The sequence below is a fragment of the Molossus molossus genome, unplaced genomic scaffold, assembly GCF_014108415.1.
Source record: "Molossus molossus isolate mMolMol1 unplaced genomic scaffold, mMolMol1.p scaffold_m16_p_6, whole genome shotgun sequence".
Classification (NCBI taxonomy): domain Eukaryota; kingdom Metazoa; phylum Chordata; class Mammalia; order Chiroptera; family Molossidae; genus Molossus; species Molossus molossus.
Window position 1 is genome coordinate 55140951 of NW_023425399.1, and position 22186 is coordinate 55163136.

The following is a 22186-nucleotide window of genomic DNA, read 5'->3' on the forward strand; positions in this document are numbered from 1 at the left end:
GTCACATTTAACCCTCTTACTTGTCTCAGTTTCTCTCCCAGCTGTCTAAAATAACCAAAAGGACTTAGGGCTCTAGCTGACCAAACTTTAGGTGTGCTTAACCCTAGGTGAGTCAGTCAATTAATTACAGCTGAGTTGGAATTCCCTAGGGGGCTTCTGCATGTTGCGAGAAACGGCACCTCCACAAAGATTCTTGGTTGCCTAAGAACACCTGATATTTGGGCTGGAGAGAGGGCTTGCCCCTTATCTTTAGAGTTGAATGAGTTCATCTCACTTGTATACAGTGCAAGTTTTTTACTCAGACTCTAAGAAAGCAATTCCAATTAAAAAGTCAAAGTTAAAAACCAACCATGCATTTTTTCGTTTTTCTCACCTTAGCCTGGGTACTGTCAACTCTTAATCTTGAGGGTTTAAAACTACAGCTCAAATAAAGCCAGACTTTCTACCACAAGCAAGGGAAGGTCCTGAATCCAAGAGAAAACTCACCCAATGGGCAGGGAGCTGGCAGGCTAAAGAAGCCCTTTCTTGGATCTTAGTACCAGGTCCTCTGGGTGGTTCTGGGTGAGCTTCTTTGGAATCCTGCTGACTACACCAAGTAAATGTAAATGTGAGAAACATTCAAATCCATGAAACATTTTTTTGAGTTTATTTGAACCAAGACTGTTGACAATGGCAGTTTTGCACCTTATTTTATACATTATGATCAAAAGAGAAAACATAAGTGGGTTATATGAAATCCATTGGTGAAAACTCTTGGGTTGAATAAAAAGTAAAATGATAGACACATGCTTCTTTTACAAAGGTGGGTACAGGATAGTTAATAGTCAAAAATCAACATGATAAAAACAACTAGGGGATTTGTGGTCTCTGCCTTGGGGCATATTTTGTGCCCCAGGGGTTTGAAAAAATAGTTAACCTGATATTCCAAAGGTATGTTATCACAGATGCAGAAAGACAATAGGTTCAGTGAAGGTGAAAGTTGACTGCTGTCAAGGCAGATACCAGCCCAGGACATGACTATCCACCATAAACTGATTTTAGTTAAAAAGTGTTAATTTAAAACCATTCTTTGTGGTTATTTTAGGTCTCTGAGTTTGTAAGGCTGTCATGCAGGCTCCCCTTGAGCTTGCCAGATTTAGTATATGACCTTGTTTCATTCACAACCACAAGTCAAATACTACTCAGGGAATCACCAACCTAGGTAGAAATCAAACACTGTAAGTACCCTCAGAAATTCTTAATGTGTCTCCTAATACTTACTCTTCCTTTTTCATAGTTGTTTTAACATGCATCTCTAATGATTAGTAATGTTGAGCATTTTTTAAAATATATTTTTGGTCATTTCCATGTTCTGTTTGGACAAGTATCTATTCAGGTCCTCTCCCATTATTTAATTGGATTGTTTTCCTTTTGTTGATCTGTATGAGTACTTCATAAATTTTGGGTAGTAACCCCTTCTCTAATGTATCATTGGCAAATATGTTCTCCCAAAAAGTGGGCTTCCTTTTCATTTTGATGATGGTTTCTTTTGCCATGCAGAAGCTTGGCAAACAAACAAACAAACAAAAAAACAACAAAGAACCAGCTTTTGGTTTTATTGATCTTTATATATATTTTTAAATCCTGATTTTATATATTTCTATTCTGAAATGTATTATTATTTTTCTTTCTACTTGTTTTGGGTTTCTGTTTTTGTTGTTCACTTTCTAGTTCTTTAACTTGCAGGGTTATATAGTTTGTTAGAAATCTTTCTTGTTTCTTGAGGCAGGCTTGTATTGCTATGAACTCCTCTCTCAGGACTGCTTTCATTGTGTCTCAGATTTTGTGTTGTTGTGTGTTCATTTTCATTTGTTTTCCAGAAAGTTTTTCTTTTTTCTTTTTTTTTATTGATTAATTTTTGTTACAAATGATTCTCCTTTTTTCCCCCACTGAATCCCCCCTCCCCCTTCCCGCCCTGTCCCTTCCCCAGATTGTTGTCCATGTCCACTGTTCATGCATACATGCATATAAGTTCTGTGGTTCATCCCTCTCTCACCTCCCCACTCCTTAGGGGATTGTCCTCAAACTGTTATGTTCATTATATTCCACAAATCAGTGAGATCATATGAAACAAGCCAAACAGAAAGTTTTTCATTTCTTTCTTATCCCCTTGGTAACTCATTCATTGTTTAATAACATGCTATTTAGCCACCATGTCTGAATGTTTCTTATTGTTTTCATTGTAAGTAATTTGTAGTTTTATATCATTGTGATCTGAGAAGATGCTTAATATGGTTTCAGTCTTCTTGAACTTGTAGAGACTTAGTTTGTGTCCTAATATGTAGTCTATTTTTGAGAATGTCTCATATGCACTTGAGAAGAATGAATATTCTGCACTTTTTTTGAGGAATTCTCTTTAAACATTAATTAAATCCTTCTGATTTAGTGTGTACTTCAAGTTCTCTTTTTTCTTCTTAAATTTTTGCCTAGAAAATCTATTTTATGATGTTTGTGGGGTGTTGAAGTCCTCTAGTATGATTGTATTTTTCTTGATTTTTCCCTTGAAGTTCAACAGAAGTTTTCAAATATATTTTGGTGCTCCTATATTGGGTACATATAACCAAGGTTATATTTTCTAGTTTTATTGATCCTTTTAATACAATGTAGTGGTCTTCTTTGTCTCTTGTTATGGCCTTCATTTTGAAATCTATTTTTAAATTAGATATGAGTATTGCTACACCAGCCTATTTTTCTCTGCATTTTCTTGGAACATTTTTTCCATCTCTTCACTTTCATCTTGTGTGAGTCTTTTGTCATGAGGGGGGGGTCTCTTGTAGGCAACATATTTATGGGTCATGCTTTTTTATCTATTTAGCTTCTCTTTGTCTTTAGATGGAACATTTATTCCATTTACATTTATTATTATTATCGATATGTACTTATTGATTGCCATTTTATTTATTATGCCTATATTTTTCTTCTTTTTTTAATATTTAATTTTTTAAATTAATTTATTTTTGTTACAGATGTTTCTCCTTTTCCCCCCAATTGACACCCTCCTCTCGATTCCCTCTTCTTGCCCCATTCCCAGCATTGTTGTCTATGTCCATGGTTACCCAAACAAGTCTATAACTTCTGTGGTTTATTTCTTCCCTCCCCCTCCTCACCCCCTCTTCTGAGGTTTGTCACTACTTCTATGTCTCTGGGTCTATTTTGTTCATCGGTTTGTTTTGCTCATTATATTTTACAAATAAGTGAGATCATGTAGTATTTGTCTTTCTCTGCCTGGCTTGTTTTGCTCAGGATAATACTTTCCAGGTCCCTCCATGTTATCTCAAAGGATAAGAGATCTTTCTTTCTTACAGCTGCATAGTATTCCATTGTGCACATGTGCCAGGGTGCTGAATTTTATCAAGTGCTTTTCAGCATCTATTGATATGATCATATGATTTTTTATGTTTCGTTTTATTTATGTGGTGTATCACATTTATTGATTGGTTGATATTGTACCAGCCTTGCATTTCTGAGATAATTCCCACTTGAGCATGTTGCATACTTTTTAAAATATATTTCTTAATTTGATTTGTTAATATTTTATTGAGGATTTTGGCATCTATTTTCATCAGTGATATTGGCCTTTAATTTTTTTTGTGTATGTGTGGTGTCTTTATTTGGTTTTGGTATTAGAATTATGCTAACCTCATTTTAAAAAGCTTGGAAGTCCCCCTTTTTTATACATTTAAAAAATAATTTGAAGAAAATAGGTGTTAATTTTTTTGAATGTTTGATAAAATTCCTATGCCAATGTATCCAAAACAGAGCTTTTGTTTGCTGAGAGTTTATCGATTACTGATTTTGTTTTCTTAGTTCTTATTGATCTGTTCAGGTTTTATGACTCCTCTTGCTTGAATTTTGGAAAGCTGTATGATTCAAGAAACTTGTACATTTTGTGTAGGTTGTGAAAATTTGTTGGCATATAATTGTTCATAGTATTTTCTTAAACTCCTTAGTATTTTTGTGGTGCCAGTTGCTATTTCACCTCTTTTGTTTCTTATTTTATTAATTTGGGTTCTCTCTATTTTTTTTTTTTTGGTGAGTTTGGCTAAAGGTTGATCAATCTCTTTTATCTTTTCATAGAACCAGATCTTGGTTTCATTCATCTTTTGCATTTTTATTTTATTTTATCTTTTAGTCTCTATGCTATTTATTTCTGCTCTGATCTTTATTATTATTTTTTCTTCTACTTACTCTGAGATTTTCTATTTATTCTTTTTCTAAATCTTTCAATTATATATTTAGGTAGTTTATTAGAACTATTTCTTTTATCTTCAGGTAGGCCTGTATTGTTATGACCTTCCCTCTCAGGACAGTTTTTGCTGTGTCTTATAGATTATGTGTAAGTCATGTGTTCATTTTTATTAGTTTCCAGAGTTTTTTATTTCTTCCTTGATCTCAATTGTAACCCATTCATTGTTTAATAACATGCTATTTAGCATCCATTTGTTTGAATGTTTTTGAGTATTTTAATTATAATTGATATCTAGTTTTATGCCATTGTAATCTGAGAAGATGTTTGATGTGATTTCAACCTTTTTGAACTTGTATAGACTTAGTTTGTGTCCTAACATGTGGTCTGTCTTTGAGAATGACCCATGTGCACTTGAGAAATATGTGTATTCTGCAACTTTGGGGTAAAACAATCTGTAATGTCAATTAAATCCAGCTGTTCTAGTGCATTGTTTAGTGCCGCGACCTGTGTGGCTAGTCGAACCAGACCTGAGGAGGGGTGACAGGAGACTAAGAAAGACACAGAGACATAATAGAGAGAAAAGCTGGGACCAGGTGGGACAGTGCTCTCTGATGGAGAAACAGTGATTCAGAGTTAGCTCAGCAGGTTTATTATATAGCCAATTGAAGGGGGGGGGGGGTTAAAAAACTTTGTTATTTTTAAATACTAGATGTATCCATTGTCCTCTGAGTTCAAGGTCCAGACTGTTGATACATTCTTGCCCGTGGCTCAGAGGGCTCCTACATGGGCCTTGCCAGCACACAGGATCAACAAGAGACTTTGGGCAGAATGCTACTTGGTGAGCCTGGCAAACACCACAGGGCCTTGTTCCTGGGTAAGCCTTGCAAACACCACAGGGTCTTACCTGAAGTATAAAATGCTCCTGGGTGAGCTTTCCAAACACCACATGAGCAACAAGAGACCTTGGCTCAGCCGCCCTCCATATCTCCCCCTTCTTTGTTTTTTAAATCTTTCCTCCTTTTTTGATATTTATTTATTTATTTATTTATTTATTTATTTATTTCTCATTAAACTTTGTTTTAATGGGTCTCAAAATTCTGTGACAGATTTTTTGGTCGTTTCCATTAAAAAGTACTGATTTTAATAACTTAGAAACTGCCACACACACACACACAAACCAAATGGTCCACAAAACATTCTCCTTTCCTTCTGAAGGTTTTACGGTGCATTGTAATCATTAACCAGTCTTTTACTATTAAACTTAAATGTCCAATTGAGACAAACAGTTATGAGACCGTTCTTCCACCACTGATTAAGACTGGGGTGGCAGGTATTGGGGATAATATTCATTTAGCCTTCTGAGCTTTCTGAGCAGACTTGGTGACTTTCCCAGCTCCAGCTGCCTTCTTGTCCACTGCTTTGATGACAACCACAGCAACTGTCTGTCTCATGTCATGAACAGCAAAGTGGCCCAGAGGGGGATAGTCAGAGAAGCTCTCAACACACATGGGCTTGCCAGGAACCATATCGATGATGGCAGCATCACCAGATTTCAGAAACTTAGGACCATCTTCCAGCTTCTTCCCAGAATGACGGTCAATCTTCTCCTTCAGCTCAGCAAATTTACAAGCAATATGAGCTGTGTGACAATCCAGCACAGGTGCATATCCAGCACTGATTTGGCCTGGATGGTTCAGGATAATCACCTGAGCTGTGAAGCCAGCTGCTTCCATTGGTGGGTCATTTTTGCTGTCACCAGCCACATTGCCATGACGAACATCTTTGACAGACACGTTCTTGACATTGAAGCCCACATTGTCCCCAGGAAGAGCTTCACTCAGTGCTTCATGGTGCATTTCAACAGACTTTACTTCAGTTGTTACATTGACTGGAGCAAAGGTGACCACCATGCCGGGTTTGAGAACACCAGTCTCCACTCTGCCCACAGGAACAGTACCAATGCCACCAATTTTGTAGACATCCTGGAGGGACAGACGCAGGGGCTTGTCAGTTGGACGAGTTGGTGGTAGGATGCAATCCAGAGCTTCAAGCAGCATGGTTCCACTGGCATTGGCATCTTTACGGGTGACTTTCCATCCCTTGAACCAAGGCATATTAGCACTTGGCTCCAGCATATTGTCACCATTCCAACCAGAAATTGGCACAAATGCTACTGTGTCAGGTTTGTAGCCAATTCTCTTAATATAGGTGCTGACTTCTTTAACGATTTCCTCGTATCTCTTCTGGCTGTAGGGCAGCTCAGTGGAATCCATTTTGTTAACACCAACAATTAGTTGTTTAACACCCAGTGTGTAAGCAGAAGGGCATGCTCATGGGTCTGCCCATTCTTGGAGATGCCTACTTCAAATTCACCAACACCAGCAGCAACTATCAGGACAGCACAGTCAGCCTGAGATGTGCCTGTAATCATGTTTTTGATGAAGTCTCTGTGTCCTGGGGCATCAATGATGGTCACATAATACTTGCTGGTCTCAAATTTCCACAAGGAGATATCAATGGTGATACCTCGCTCACGTTCAGCTTTCAGTTTATCCAAGACCCAGGCATACTTGAAGGAGCCCTTCCCCATCTCAGCAGCCTCCTCAAATTTTTCGATGGTTCTTTTGTCGATTCCACCACATTTGTAAATCAGATGGCCAGTAGTGATAGACTTGCCGGAATCTACGTGTCCAATGACGACGATGTTGATATGAGTCTTTTCTTTTCCCATTTTGGGTTTGGTTTAGTGGTGGTTTTCACGACACCTGTGTTCTGGCGGCAAACCCGTTGCAAAAAAAGGCTTTTTTGATTTTTAAATCTTTCCCTTCTGTTTTTAACATGTGGTGAACATTTATTTGGACTCTTCTTAGCTGGTTTCAGAAGATCTGGCAGCTGACTGACAGAAGACAAAACAGTATTATTACAGCAATAACAAATTCAAGCAAGTACCATGCGGTATGTTTAAGAAGATTGAAAGAATTGAAACCCTTAAGCTCATCTAAAATTTCTTTAGCCATTTGTGCTGGATTAGCAATATTATCATGGCTATTTTTAATATCTTATATATGTCTATGCAGTTGCTTCAAATCAAGACTCATATTATGAGTCCATATTCCCTGGAGATGTAACTTAACTTTGTCCCATTTCCACTGGGTTTTATTGTATGGGACTGAAGTAACACAGATAAAACTGTAAGCAGCATGGCAAAGCAACTTTTGTACATCTTTAATGCACTCAACTTGATTTCCTAGTCAGATAACTATGACTTCCAAAGCATTTAATTTTGCTTATAATTTGGTGTCGATATTCTCTTGATTGTGTAAAGCAGCAGTAGTATTTTGAGCTATGTAAATTATTTATCAATTGGGCATTATGAACACTTTGAGTCAGGGCTAATGAAGTAGTTATAGTAGAAGCAATAAGACCCACAATAGTGACAATGCCAAAAATAATCAATCCTAAAGCCCTTTTATGATGAGTCAATTGATTCTTAATCTCTATTAAAGCTTGCAGTTCAGTTTCATAATACCAATCTTCTGATATGTTGGTAGGGAGCATAACAAAAAAGGGCTGATATAAAACTAAAATATCATCATACTTATTATCTCTTGTTACACAATTAGTTAATGTACACTCAGGGAATGAGACAGAATAGTGTGTGGAAAGCTTAATAATATTTTTTGTTTGTTTAGATAGAGTGGGAGGGAGAGAGAGAAACATCGACGTGAAAGGGACACATTGAGTGGTTGCTACCTGCACGACCCAACCAGGGCCAGGGACAAACTGCAACTGAGGTATATGCCCTTAGTGGGAACTGAACCTGGATCTCTCTAGACCGCAGCCTGAGGCTCTAACCACTGAGAAAAACAAGCCAGGGCAAGCTTAGTAATATTTACGGAGCCTGTCACAATCCCATAAGGGGCCTGCACAAAAGCTCACAACCCATAACAGGGATTAGTAGGGCAATAGGTCATAGTAATGTTTGCCCAAAAAGAGTCAGAATAATTAATAAAATCCAGTGCAGTGACTAAATGCCAGAGATCCTCCTATATTTGACCCTTAGCAGTGGTAAGGATGTTACTTAAAAAGCCCTCAGGTGATATGAGATCAGAATTTTATCTATGAGACCAGTTAAACATCTGAAATCTTGTTTATGTAATATTGTTGCTAACAGGGATAAGATCTACACAATTCTGCCATTGGAGAAAACCCCTAAATTGAAGGGTTGTCCTGTTAGGGCAATAAGGAAGTGAAGGATGCTGATAAGGTACAACCTGGGTATTATAGGGAAATCCTAGTTTAGTCACAGTCTGAATATTTCTTCATATTTCATGGACCTGTAATATTAGCAATGTTGGTGCCTCCATAAGACATTTTATTTTCAGATTTAACTGGCAGGCACCCATAACTGCCTGCACAGGATGGGCAGATTGGGGGGTCTACACTGAAGCCAAGATAAGTATAATTATAGCATGAAGTACGTGTAAAATGTTGGTCAAAGTTTCTACCCATCATTGCTAAAACATTAGTAAAATAGGCACAGACCCTCCATCCTAAGTAGCTGGATATACCACAGGAGGGTGTGGAAAATATACCCAATAGGTATTTACCCTACCATACTTATCTACCTGCAAGTCATTCCAGTGGGAAATCCTTTCTGAAGCCAGCAGTGGGGTCACCTGATGATGCTCAGCAGCAGTAAGGCCATTGGTATCACAATTTTAAAAATTTAAAGTATGTAACTTATGGTTTATTTGATTCTGGGGAATAAGAGCATATGTTATATCTCCCCATTTTAGTTTATGTAATTGTAATTTTATTTATTTATTTATTTATTTATTTATTTATTTATTTATTGGTACAGATGTTTCTCCTTTTTCCCCCATTGACACCCTTCTACTCTTCCCTCCCTACCCTGTCCCCAGCTTTGTTGCCCATGTCTATTGGTCATACATACATGCATATAAGTTCTGTGGTTTATCTCTCCCCACCACCTCCTCTTCTGGGGATTGTTAGTCTATACTTTATCAGTCTGCACCTTCCACATCTCTAGGACTACCCTGTTCTTCAGACTGTTCTGTTCATTATATTCCACAAATAAGTGAGATCATATCATACTTGTCTTTCTCTGTTTGGCTTGTTTTGCTTAGGATAATACTTTCCAGGTCCCTCGATGTCATCTCCAAAAATAAGAGCTCTTTCTTTCTTACAGCTGCATAGTACTCCAATGTGTATATGTACCACAGCTTTTTTATCCACTATTCTATTGATGGACATTTGGGCTGTTTCCAGATCTTAGCTATTGTAAATAGTGCTGCTACAAACATGGGGGTACATATATTCTTTCTGTTTGGTGTTTCAGGCTTCTTAGGGTATATTCCTAGAAGTGGGATCACTGGGTCAAATGGAAGTTCAATTTTAAATTGTTTGAGGTAACACCATATTGTTTTCCATAGTGGCTGCACCAGTCTGCATTCCCACCAGCAGTGTGCTAGAGTCCCCTTTTCTCCACACCCTCGCTAACACTTGTTGTTGGATGATTTGTTGATGGCGGCCATTCTGACAGGTGTGAGGTGATACCTCATTGTTGTTTTAATTTGCATCTCTCTGATGATTAGTGATGTTGCGCATTTCTTCATATGTCTCTTAGCCATTTGTATGTTCTTTCTGGAGAGGTGTCTATTTAGTTCCTCTGCCCATTTTTTAACTGGGTTCTTTGTCTTCCTTTTGTTGAGCTGAATGAGCATTCTATATATTTTGGAAATTAACCCCTTATCTGATGTATCATTGGCAATTATGCTCTCCTATAGAGTGGGTTGCCTTTTCATATTGGAAGTAATTTCTTTTGCTGTGCAGAAGCTTTTGAGTTCAATGTAGCCTCATATGTTCATTTTCTCTTTTGTTTCTGTTGACTTGGGTGATATATCAGTAAAAATTAGCTGCATATGATGTCTGAAATTTTATTGCCTACATTTTCTTCTAGGATTTTTATTGATTCATGAGTCACACTTAGGTCTTTTATCCATTTTGAGTTTATTCTTGTGTATGGTGTAAGTTGATTGTCTAGTTTAATTTTTTTGCATGTAGCTGTCCAATTTTTTCCAACACCATTTATTAAAGAGTCTGTCTTTACTCCATTGTATGCTCTTGCCACTTTTGTCGAATATTAATTGAGCATAATGTATTAGGTCCATTTCTGGGTTCTCTGTTCTATTCCATTGATCTATGTGCCTGTACTTGTGCCAGTATCAGGCTGTTTTTGTTACAGTAGTTTTGTAGTATAACCTGATATTTGGTATTGTGATTCCTCCTACTTTGTTCTTTTTTTTCAAGATTGTTGTGGCTATTTTAGGTCTTTTTTGGTTCCATATAAACTTTTGAAGTATTTGTTCTAGTTCTGTGAAGTATGTCATTGAAATTTTGATGGGGATTGCATTGAATCTATAGATTGCTTTGGGTAGTATGGGCATTTTAATGATGTTAATTCTTCCAATCCATGAACACAGTATGTGCTTCCACTTTTTTATATCTTCCTCTATTTCTTTTTTTAATGTTTGTAGTTTTCTGCAAATAGGTACTTTATTTCCTTGGTTAAGTTTATTCCTAGTATCTTAATCTTTTTGCTGAGATGGTAACTGGAATTTTTTTTTTCTGTGAGTTTATCATTGTTGTATAAGAATACCATCAATTTCTTAATGTTAATTTTGTATCCTGCTACTTTGCCAAATACATTTATTAAGTCTAGTAGACTTTTGATTGAGTCTTTGGGGTTTTGTACGTATAATATCATGTCATCTATGAATAATGAGAGTTTCACTTTGTTTTTTTCCAATTTGGATTGCTTTTATTATTTTTTCATGTCCGATTGCTGTGACTAAGATTTCCAGTACTATGTTCAATAAGAGTGGCAAAATTGGGCATTCTTGTCTTGTTCCTGTTCTTAAGGGAAATGCTTCTAGTTTTAGCCCATTGAATATGATATTGGCTGTAGGTCTTTCACATATGGCCTTTATTATGTTGAGATATGATTTATCTGTTTCCAAATTGCTGAGCATTTTTATCAGAAATGGGTACGAGATTTTGTCGAATGCTTTTTCAGTGTCTATTGATATGATCATGTGATTTTTATTCTTCATTTTGTTTATGTGGTGTATCACATTTATTGATTTGTGAATATTGTACCAGCCTTGCATCTCTGGGATTAATCCCACTTGGTCATGGTGAATAATTATTTTGATGTATTGCTGGATTTGATTTGTTCAGGATTTTGGCATTTATGTTCATCAGTGATATTGGCCTATAGTTTGCTTTCTTTGTAGTATCTTTTTCTGGTTTTGGAGTTAGAATTATGCTGGCCTCATGAAACGAGTTTGGAAGTCTTCCTTTTTTTTGAATTATTTGAAATAGTTTGAAGAGAATGGGTATTAGTTTTCTTTCAATGTTCAGTTACCCCACCCCCACCCCCTGTGAAGCCATGTGTGCCTGAACTTTTGTTTGCTGGGAGAGTCTTGATTACATCTTCAATTTTTTTTTTTTTTGTTATTTGTGTGTTCAAGTTTTCTAGCTCTTCCCAGTTCAGTTTTGGGAGACTATGTGTTTCTAGAAATCTGTTCATTTTGCTTAGATTGTCGAATTTGTTGCCGTAAAATTGTTCATAATATTTGTTAATGATCTATTGTATTTTTGTGGTGTCAGTTGTTACTTCTCCTCTTTCATTTCTAATTTTGTGTATTTGGGTTCTCTCTTTGTTTTTTGGTGAGAGTAGCTAAGGGTACATCATTCTTGGTTATCTTTTCAAAGAACCAGCTCTTTGTTTTATTGATGTTTTGAATTTTTTTTTTTTTTTTGGTTTTCATGTCATTTATTTCTGCTCTGATCTTTACTATTTCCTTCCTTCTACTTGCTCTGTTTTTTTTTTTTTTTTTTTTTTTTTCCCTGTTTGCTTTCTAGTTCTTTAGGGTGTGAGGTTAGATAGTCTATTAGAAAATTTTCTAGCTTCTTGAGGTAGGCCTGTAGTGCTATGAACTTCCCTCTCAGAACTGCTTTTCCTGCATTCCATAGATTTTGTGTTGTTGTGTGTTCATTTTCATTGGTTTCCAGGAAGGTTTTAATTTCTTCCTTTATCTTTGTGGTAACCCATTCATTGTTCAATAACATGCTATTTAGCCTCCATGTTTTCAAATGTCTTTGCATGATCTTGTTGTAATTGATTTTTGGTTGCATGCCATTGTGATCTGAGAAGATGCTTGATATGATTTTAATCTTTTTGAACTTGTAGAGACTTAGTTTGTGCCCTAATATGTTGTCTATCTTTGAGAATGTCCCATGTGCACTTGAGAAGAATATAAATTCTGCAGTTTTGGGATGTAATGTTCTGTAGATTTTTATTAAATCCATATCTTTAAATATATTCTCTAACCCTGGACCATCTTCTTCTTCTTCAAGGACTCCTATGATGCAAATGTTATTATGTTTCCAGTTGTCCCACAGTTTTCTTAAGCTATCTTCCTGTGTTTTCATTGTTTTTTCTTTTCAGTTTTCTGATTGGTTGATTTTTATACCCTGTCTTCTAATTTACTGATCCGGTCCTCAACTTCCTCTACTCTGTTTGTTAGTCCTTTCAATGTGTTTTTAATTTCTGCTATGTCATTCTTTATTTCCACTTGGTTGGTTTTCAATATTTCTATATCTTTACTCATGGCACTGATGTCCTTACTCATGCTGTTGAGTTTCCTCAAGATCATGGCTCAGAAATCTACCTCTGAGTCTACCTGCTTCAGTACCCCACAGGCTCCATGGTAACCAGATCACACAGTCCCTGCTGGGTTGCACAGGGCTCTCTGTTTTTTCAGAGAGCTGAATTTTATTGATCTCATCTTCAAAAGAGTTCTCTTGTTCTTTCATTTGGGATTTGTTTTTTTGTTTCACCATTTTGGCTATCTCAGTGAGCTTTGAAACCTGCCAAATTTTCCTGTGGGTGTTGGTGTTCTGCTGTTTGTGGCTCCCTCTTTTGGGTTTGGATGAACCTGGGTAGGCCCACGTTAAACACCAGTCAAGTCTTACTTTCCTGGGTAGATTTGCAAGCCCAGGAAAGGTTCAGGTATACTATAGCTTTTTTTTTTTCTGGAGGCTAGTAGTCTCAGTTACTCTGTGCCTTGAAATGTAGCCTTGGTGTTTTCCATAAGGGGATTTACAGAAGGTGGGATACATGCTGGTTGTTAATGAGCCTCAATTTGCATTTCTTTGCCTCACCTGGGAAAGGCTGCATCTCTAAGGCCGGGCGGGGGTGTGTGTGTGTGTGTGTGTGGTGGGGTGGGGAAGGGGGGGTGCTGCTGCTGTTCCCCACAGCTCTGGGAAGGAGCACACTGGCCACCATCTTTTGTGGCCGCAACTCAGGAAAAACTTTGTATGTTCTCCAAATCCCAGGTGTCTCCACAGTTTCATCTCAGTCTGCCCTCATTCTACCTTAGCCCCCTGGTGAGTCACTGTAGCTATTTTAGTGCTCTGTCCCAGGTTTCTGCACTGTGAAGCGAGCTTGGTCTTTATTTTCCAAGGGCGCTGCTCACAGCTAAGACTGCTGCTATTTATGGGCTTCCAACCCACCACCCTCATGTGCCTCCACAGATTTTACCAGTGTCTCTGGTTATATGGTCCTGTCCTGCTGGTTTTCTTTTTCCAAGGATTTGTCTTTATTGTAGTTGTAATTCCCATTTGGTCCTGGGATATTATCTGTGTAGCTTCCATTCACTCTGCCTCCTTATTTACATCTTCTATGCATATTTTGTATGCACCTGGGTCACACAGGCCTTTCTGGTGCCCTTGCACCCTGCAGGTCCTGCGGGTAAGTGCATCACACAGTCTCTTTGAGGACACAGCTCTATGCTTATGTTATGGGCTGCTGGGTTGCAGAAACCTGTCTGGTGCTTCAGTACCCCATAGTCCCTATGGTAACCAGATCACGCAGTCCCTGCTGGGTTGCACAGGGCTCTCTGTTTCTTCAGCACCCTGCAGGTTTCTCAGGTAACTAGATTGTACAGTCCCTGCTGGGTCGCACAGGCCTCTTTGGTGCTTCAGCACCCCTCAGGTCCCTCGGGTAACTAGATTGCACAGTCCCTGCTGGGTTGCACAGGTCTCTCTGGTGCTTCAGCACCTCACAGGTCTCACAGGTAACTGAATAGCACAGTCCCTGATGGGACACACAGGCCTCTCTCATGCTTCAGCACCCTGCAGTTCTCATGGGTAACTGGATTTCACAGTCCCTGCTGAGTTGCACAGGCCTCTCTGGTGCCCCTGCACCTTGCAGGTGTTATGGGAAGGCAGCTGAATCACACCTGTCCCTCTTGGGCTCTGGCTTCCCACTGCTCTTGTGGGCTACTGGGTTGCAGAGGCCTCTCTGGTGCCCCAGCACCCTGCAGGACCTACAGGCAGCTGGATCGCACTAGCCCCTCTCAGGCCCTGGCTTCCCCCTGCTCTTATGAGCTGCTGGACTGCACAGGCCTCTCTGAGGCCCCAGGTCCTGCCTCTGGTGGCTGGGGAGTGCTGCTGCCCCATGGGGCTCAACTCCTGCTCAGCTTTTGCTGTGGTTTTTGGGGATTGGTTTCAGCTGCTGGTCTCTGCTTCTCTTTTCTGGGGATGGATGTCTGCTCCTCAGCCTTTGTTGCTGGGGGTATATCTCAACTCTGATTGGGCTGCTACTGTGAGGGATGGTGCTGGGCTCCTGGGTGTCTGTGGCTTCTGCAACCAACCCCCTGGGACTCCACTACTGTGCACTGGTTTGTGTTGACACAGAGTGTCCACTGGTCTGATATTTCTAGGTGTGCTGGTGACTCAGGTTGCTGGGCCCTAGCTGCTTCCACTGCCTTTTCCCAGGAAATACCCAGGATTTTCCAAAATGGTCTGTCTCACCATTTTAGTAGTCTTGTAGTTACAAACCTGGTGAGGGATGTTGGGATGTATAGGCAGGTAGGTGTGTATCAAATAAGGCTGCTGTGCCATCAGGACTCTTTTGGTGCATAGCACCTCTTGCCTGCTCTGTGTACTGGAGGACTGACAACTATCAGCTTATATTGGTTCATCATTTATGTGCTGCTGGGATGTGTGGGTCCAGTTGGCATGCTGTTTGTGTGTGCTGCTGCCTGGTGGGGCTGAGCTCCTGATCAATCACTGCTGAAGCAGTGATGGTGAGTGTCAGCTCTTGGTTTGCACTGCTACTGCTGTTTCTGTTGCCAGGGGGTGCTCTCAGCTCCCAATCCTCTGCTGCTGTTGGGGCTGAGGATGCTCTGCTCCCCAGACTTTTCTGCTGCTAAAGGAGGGGCTCTACTCTAAATTTGCTGCAGTTATCAGGGGTGCATCTTAGCTCCCCAAAACTTGCTGATGCTCAGGCTGGTGCACTGCTCCTGATATGCTTTTGCTAATGCTGCTGGGGGTGTGTCTCAGCTACCCATCTGCACTACTGCTACCTGGGGATGAATTTCCACTACCAAGCCTCTGCTTCTGGCAGTGTTTCTTGGCTCCAATCAGGCTGCTGCTTTTGAGAGTGTTGCTCTACTTCAAGCTGGCAGTTCTGCTGTTGCTGTGGGGAATGGTGCTCAGTTCCTAGTGGTTGCTGCTTCTGCGAGCAGGTACCTTGACAGTGCCTCTACTGTGTGCTGGTGCAAGGCACACTGGTGGACTTACCTTTGTAGCTAGCTGCTCCCTAATCCACAGCACTGGAACCCTCTGCTCCATCTTTTTGCACTGCTCAAGGTTGCTCATCTTCACTCAGGTCCACCCTCACCCTGGTCCTGCCCACTGCTAACTTTACACCAGCTCCAGAAGCTACTTTCTTATCAAAGTAACTTTCATCCAGGGAAAAGTAATTGCCCCGCCTGCTGTAAATCCTCTTACTCTGTCCACCTGAGGGATTTTTCTCTCAGCTGAGGACTAAAACTTGAGGCTCATCAAGTAACTAAGACTAATAGCTTGCAGGCAAAATCTATAGGATAACTGAATCTTTCCTAGGCCTACATATCTACCCAGAAAAGTAAACTTAACATTAGTGTTTAACGTGGGCCCTCCAATAGTCAACCAAACCCAGTAGAAAAAGCCAAAATCATCAGATTACCAATACCCACAGGGAAAGTTTGGCAGGTTCCAAAACCCACTGAGAAAGCCAAAATAATGAAACAAGCAAACAAAAAATCCAAATAAACAAACAAGAGAATTCTACAGAATAAGAGATAAATAAAATTGAATAAAGCAGGTTTTCATAGGTAGAGTTCACAGTAATAATTTTGAGTAAGCTCAACAGCATAAGTAAAGAGCTCAAAAGCATGAGTAAAGATATAGAAAGGCCCTCTGTGAGCTGCACCTGAGGCCTGTACACTCCTGCTCATCCTCTTTCTGTTGCTCCATCAGAACTGAGCAATGAAAAGGTATAGAAAATAAGTTATGGAGATGAAAAAAATGGTGGAGTGAATGAAAGCTACACAAACCGTCTCCCAGAACCAAACTGGAATTACAACTAAAACATAGACAAATCATCAGGACAAACCAACTGAAAATCAACTGGAGAGAACCTTTATAACCAAAGATGAATAGAGAACAACAAATCGAGCCTGGTAGAAACTGTGAAGGCAAGAGAGGGCAGACTGGGAGCCCACAGACAGCATCTGAAGACTTTTAACTGTGATAAGTTTCCTTTGAGAAGTGAGGGGTTATAAACCCAAGCTGGCTCCTTATCACAGAGGGGTGGCCTCCCCAGCACAGAATGGCAGGGAAGGGAAAGTCACCCGCGTTACACCTTGGTGAGATCACCAGAGCTAAGGCTTTGTTCAGAAAGAAGAGATGCAGGGGAAAATGGCACTTCCCTGAAAGGCCAGAGCACTAAATCAGCTACAACCACTCAACCTGGGCTCTGACAGAAGAAGGAGGGACTGGACTGGAACTGTGTGAAGAAAGCCAGGGGTTTGTGGCCCAGGGGAGAGAGCTTGGAATAAGGACACTGGGAGATTTATGTTGACTCTCTCTCTCAAAGCACAGTAGCAATACTACTCAAAGGGCTCCTTCCCAGAGCCCCTGGAAAAATAAATGGCTTCTCCCTCAGGAATTTAACGCCACCAGGCCAGGCAAGAGCATTGTAAATTGAGGCTCATTGACAGCTAGAGACTACCAGCAAGCAAGGAGAAAAAAAGGGGAGGGGCAAAAAAGCCATTGCCCAACCCACTGGAAACCCTCTTATGCTGTACATTATTCTGGTGGGAATAGAGGGACCATATCTTGAGACAGTAAAGGCCACATATGAAAAACCTACAGCCAACATTATAGTCAATGGGTAGAAACTAAAAGCATTTTCTTTAAGAACAAGCACAAGACAGGGATGCCCACTTTTGCCACTCTTATTTAACATAATACTGAAATCTTAGCCATAGCAATTAGACATGAAAAAAAAATCCAAATTAGAAAGCTGTCATAATTCACTGATGGCATGATATTGTACGTAGAAAACCCTAAAGACTCCATAAAAAATCTACTAAATTTAATAAATGAATTTGGCAAAGTAGCAGGATACAAAATTAACATCCAGAAATCAATGGCATTCTTATATACCAATAATGAATACTCAGAAAGAGAAACAAACAGAAAGGAAAAATGGCGGCAGAGTGAACGGAGCTACACAGACCGTCTCCCAGAACCAAACTGGAATTACAACTATAACACAGACAAATCGACGGGAAAAACCAACAGAAAAGCAGCTTGCGAGGACCATACAAGGAGGGACACTGACTCCATCCCGGTAGGCTTGTGAAGGTTGGCAGCTCGGCAGCGGCCTTAGCTGGGAGCGGCGCCCTTGGGTTACACTCCCAGGCGGCCCCACAGCGCAGCCGGGACAGAGGCTAAAACAGCCACAGCCACTCACCTTGGGCTCTGGCGGAGGGAGGGCGGGCTGGACTGGAACTGTGTGGGGACACTCGGGATTTGGAGGGCGCTCAGAGCTTTGGATGAGTGCAGCCACTAAGGACGGTGGCCACATTGCTCCTTCCCAGGGCTCTGGGGAGAGGCAGCAGCCCCTCCCTCGGAGATCCAACCCCACCCTGTGGGCCATTGAAGTGCTAATTGAGGCTCACTAACAACCAGCATCTGCCCCACCCTCGTGAAAGCCCCTTGGCTGAGCACCAGAGGGAGTTTTTCAATCAACTGACAACCCAAAACTGATCAATTAACCTAGACTGCTAGCCTCCAGGCAAAAAGCTAGAGGATAACAGTACCTTTCCTGGGCTGGCAACTTTAACCAGGAAAGTAAGACTTGACAGTGGTGTTCAACGCGGGTCCTCCCTCGCTCATCTAAACACAGGAGAGGGAGCCACAAACAGCAGAACACCAACACCCACAGGGAGAACTTGACAGGCTCCAAAGCCCACAGTGATAGCTAAAATGGTGAAACACAGAAACAGAAGCCAAATGAAAGAGCAAGACACCTCCACCGAAGATGAGATCAATGTGGAGCAATTAGGCATGTTAACAGAGCTAGAATTCAGAGCCATGATCTTGAGGAAGCTGAACAGCATGAGTAAGGACATAGAGACACTGAAAATAAGCCAAATGGAAATTAAAAACCAACAAGAAGAGATAAAAAATGACATATCCGAAATGAAAAACACATGGGAAGGTTTAAAACGCAGAGTAGGGGAAGCTGAGGACCGGATCAGTGAATTAGAAGACAGGGTAGAAAAAATCAACCAATCAGAAAAACAAAAGGAAAAAACTATTAAAAAACAGGAAGACAGCTTAAGAGAACTGTGGGACAACGGGAAACGTAATAATATTCGCATCATAGGAGTCCCCGAAGAAGAAGAAAATGAGGAAGGGTTAGAGAATATATTCAAAAAAATAGTGAGAGAAAACTTCCCTAATTTGGTGAAGGAAGAAGGCATTCAAGTTCAAGAAGCACCGAGAGTCCCAAGTAAGAAGAACCCAAACAGGCCCACACCAAGACACATAGTAATTAAAATGCCACAAATTAAAGACAAAGAGAGAATCCTAAAAGTAGCAAGAGATAAGCAACAGGTTACCTACAAAGGGAACCCCACAAGGCTCTCAGCTGACTTCTCACAAGAAACACTACAGGCCAGAAGAGAATGGCATGAAGTAATCAAAGTCATGAAAAACAAGAATCTGAATCCAAGACTACTCTACCCAGCAAGGCTATCATTCAAAATAGAAGATCAAATAAAGAGCTTCCCAGACAAAAAAAAAGCTAAGGGAATACATTAGCACCAAACCAGCACTGCAAGAAATGTTAAAAAGACTGCTGTAATTAGCAGTAGAAATGGGAAGAAAAATAGAACCACACTAAACAAAAATGGCAATAAATAAGTACATATCAATAATCACCTTAAACGTAAATGGATTGAATGCTCCCATAAAGAGACACAGAGTAGCTGATTGGATAAGAAAGCATGACTCATCTATATGTTGTTTACAAGAGACCCACCTCTCAACAAAAGACTCACATAGGTTGAAAGTGAAGGGATGGAAAAAAATTTTCCAAGCAAATGGAAAGCAAAAAAAAGCTGGGGTAGCAATTCTCATATCTGATAAAATAGATTTCAAAATGAAGACCATAACTAGAGACAAAGAAGCCCACTACATAATATTGAAAGGATCTATCCAACAGGAAGATATAACCTTGATAAACATATATGCATCCAATATAGGAGCAGCAAAAAATATTAAAAATCTTCTGGAGGACTTCCAAGGAGAAATCGACAACAATACAATCATAGCAGGGGACTTCAACACCCCGTTGACAGCACTGAATAGATCCTCTAGGCAAAAAATTAGCAAGGAAACAGAGACTCTAAATGAAGCACTAGACCAAATGGATTTAATAGATATCTACAGAGAATTACACCCCAAAACTACAGAATACACATTCTTCTCAAGTGCACATGGGACATTCTCAAAGATAGACCACATGATAGGACACAAACTAAACCTCTACAAGTTCAATAAGATTGAAATCATATCAAGCATCTTCTCAGATCACAATGGCATGAAACTAGAAATCAATTGCACAAAGAACATGCAAAGATATTTCAACACATGGAGGCTAAATAGCATGTTATTAAACAATGAATGGGTCACCGAGGAGATCAAGGAAGAAATTTAAAACTTCCTGGAAACCAATGAAAATGAACACACAACAACACAAAATCTATGGGATGCAGCGAAAGCAGTTCTGAGAGGGAAGTTCATAGCACTACAGGCCTACCTCAAAAAACAAAAAAAATTTCTAATTGACTGTCTAACCTCATGAGTTAAAGAATTAGAAAGCAAACAAAAAGAAAACCCCAGAGCAAGTAGAAGGAAGGAAATAGTAAAGATCAGAGCGGAAATAAATGACATAGAGACCAAAAAAAGAATTCAAAGGATCAATGAAACAAAGAGCTGGTTTTTCGAAAAGATAAACAAGATAGATGGACCCTTAGCTAGACTCACCAAGAAACAAAGAGAGAGAACCCAAATACACAAAATCAGAAATGAAAGAGGAGAAGTAACAACCAACACCACGGAAATACAAAAGATCGTTAACAACTACTATGAACAACTATATGGCAACAAATTCGACAACCTAAGCGAAATGGACAAATTTCTAGAAACACACAGTCTCCCAAAACTATTCCCGGAAGAGATAGAAAACTTGAACAGACCAATAACAACTAAGGAAATTGAAGAGGTAATCAAGACTCTCCCTGCAAACAAGAGCCCAGGCCCAGATGGTTTCACGGGGGAGTTTTACCGAACATTCAAAAAAGAACTAACACCTATTCTCCTCAAACTATTTCAAAAAATTCAAGAAGAAGGAAGACTTCCAAACACGTTCTATGAGGCCAGCATAATTCTAATTCCAAAACCAGAAAAAGACACTTCAAAGAAAGAAAACTACAGGCCAATATCCCTGATGAACATAGACGCCAAAATCCTGAACAAAATACTAGCAAATCGGATCCAGAAATACATCAAAAAAATTATTCACCATGACCAAGTGGGATTCATTCCAGGGATGCAAGGCTGGTACAATATTCGCAAATCAATAAATGTGATACACCACATAAACAAAATGAAGAATAAAAACCACATGATCATATCAATAGATGCTGAAAAAGCATTCGACAAAATCCAGCATCCATTTCTGATAAAAACGCTCAGCAATGTAGGAATAGAGGGATCATATCTCAACATAATAAAGGCCATATATGAAAGACCTACAGCCAACATCATACTCAATGGACAGAAACTAAAAACATTTCCATTAAGAACAGGAACAAGACAGGGATGTCCACTTTCGTCACTCTTATTTAACATTGTACTGGAAGTCTTAGCCACAGCAATCAGACAGGAAGAAAAAATAAAAGGGATCCAAATTGGAAAGGAGGAAGTGAAACTGTCATTATTTGCAGATGACATAGAAAACCCTAAAGACTCCATCAAAAATCTATTAGACTTAATAAATGAATTTGGCAAAGTAGCAGGATACAAAATTAAAGTCAAGAAATCGACGGCATTCTTGTACATCAATGATGAACTCACAGAAAGAGAAACTGAAAAAACAATCCCATTTACCATTGCTCCAAAAAAATTATGATACCTAGGAATAAACTTAACCAAAGAAGTAAAAGACCTATTTGCAGAAAACTACAGGTCATTGAAAAAAGAAATAGAGGAAGATATAAAAAAGTGGAAGCACATACCCTGTTCATGGATTGGAAGAATTAACATCATTAAAATGTCCATAATACCCAAAGCAATCTATAGATTCAATGCAATCCCCATCAAAATACCAACGACATATTTCATAGAACTAGAACAAATAGTTCAAAAGTTCATATGGAACCAAAAAAGACCCCGAATAGCCACAGCAATCTTGAAAAAGAAGAACAAAGTTGGAGGGATCACAATACCAGATATCAGTTTATA

The 22186-nt window shown here is 39.6% G+C and overlaps 1 pseudogene; it reads right to left on the reverse strand.

Moving 5' to 3' along the window:
* Positions 1-5494: 5494 nt before the first annotated feature.
* Positions 5495-7013, reverse strand: LOC118618830 (annotated as a pseudogene).
* Between the last annotated feature and the right edge of the window lie 15173 nt (positions 7014-22186).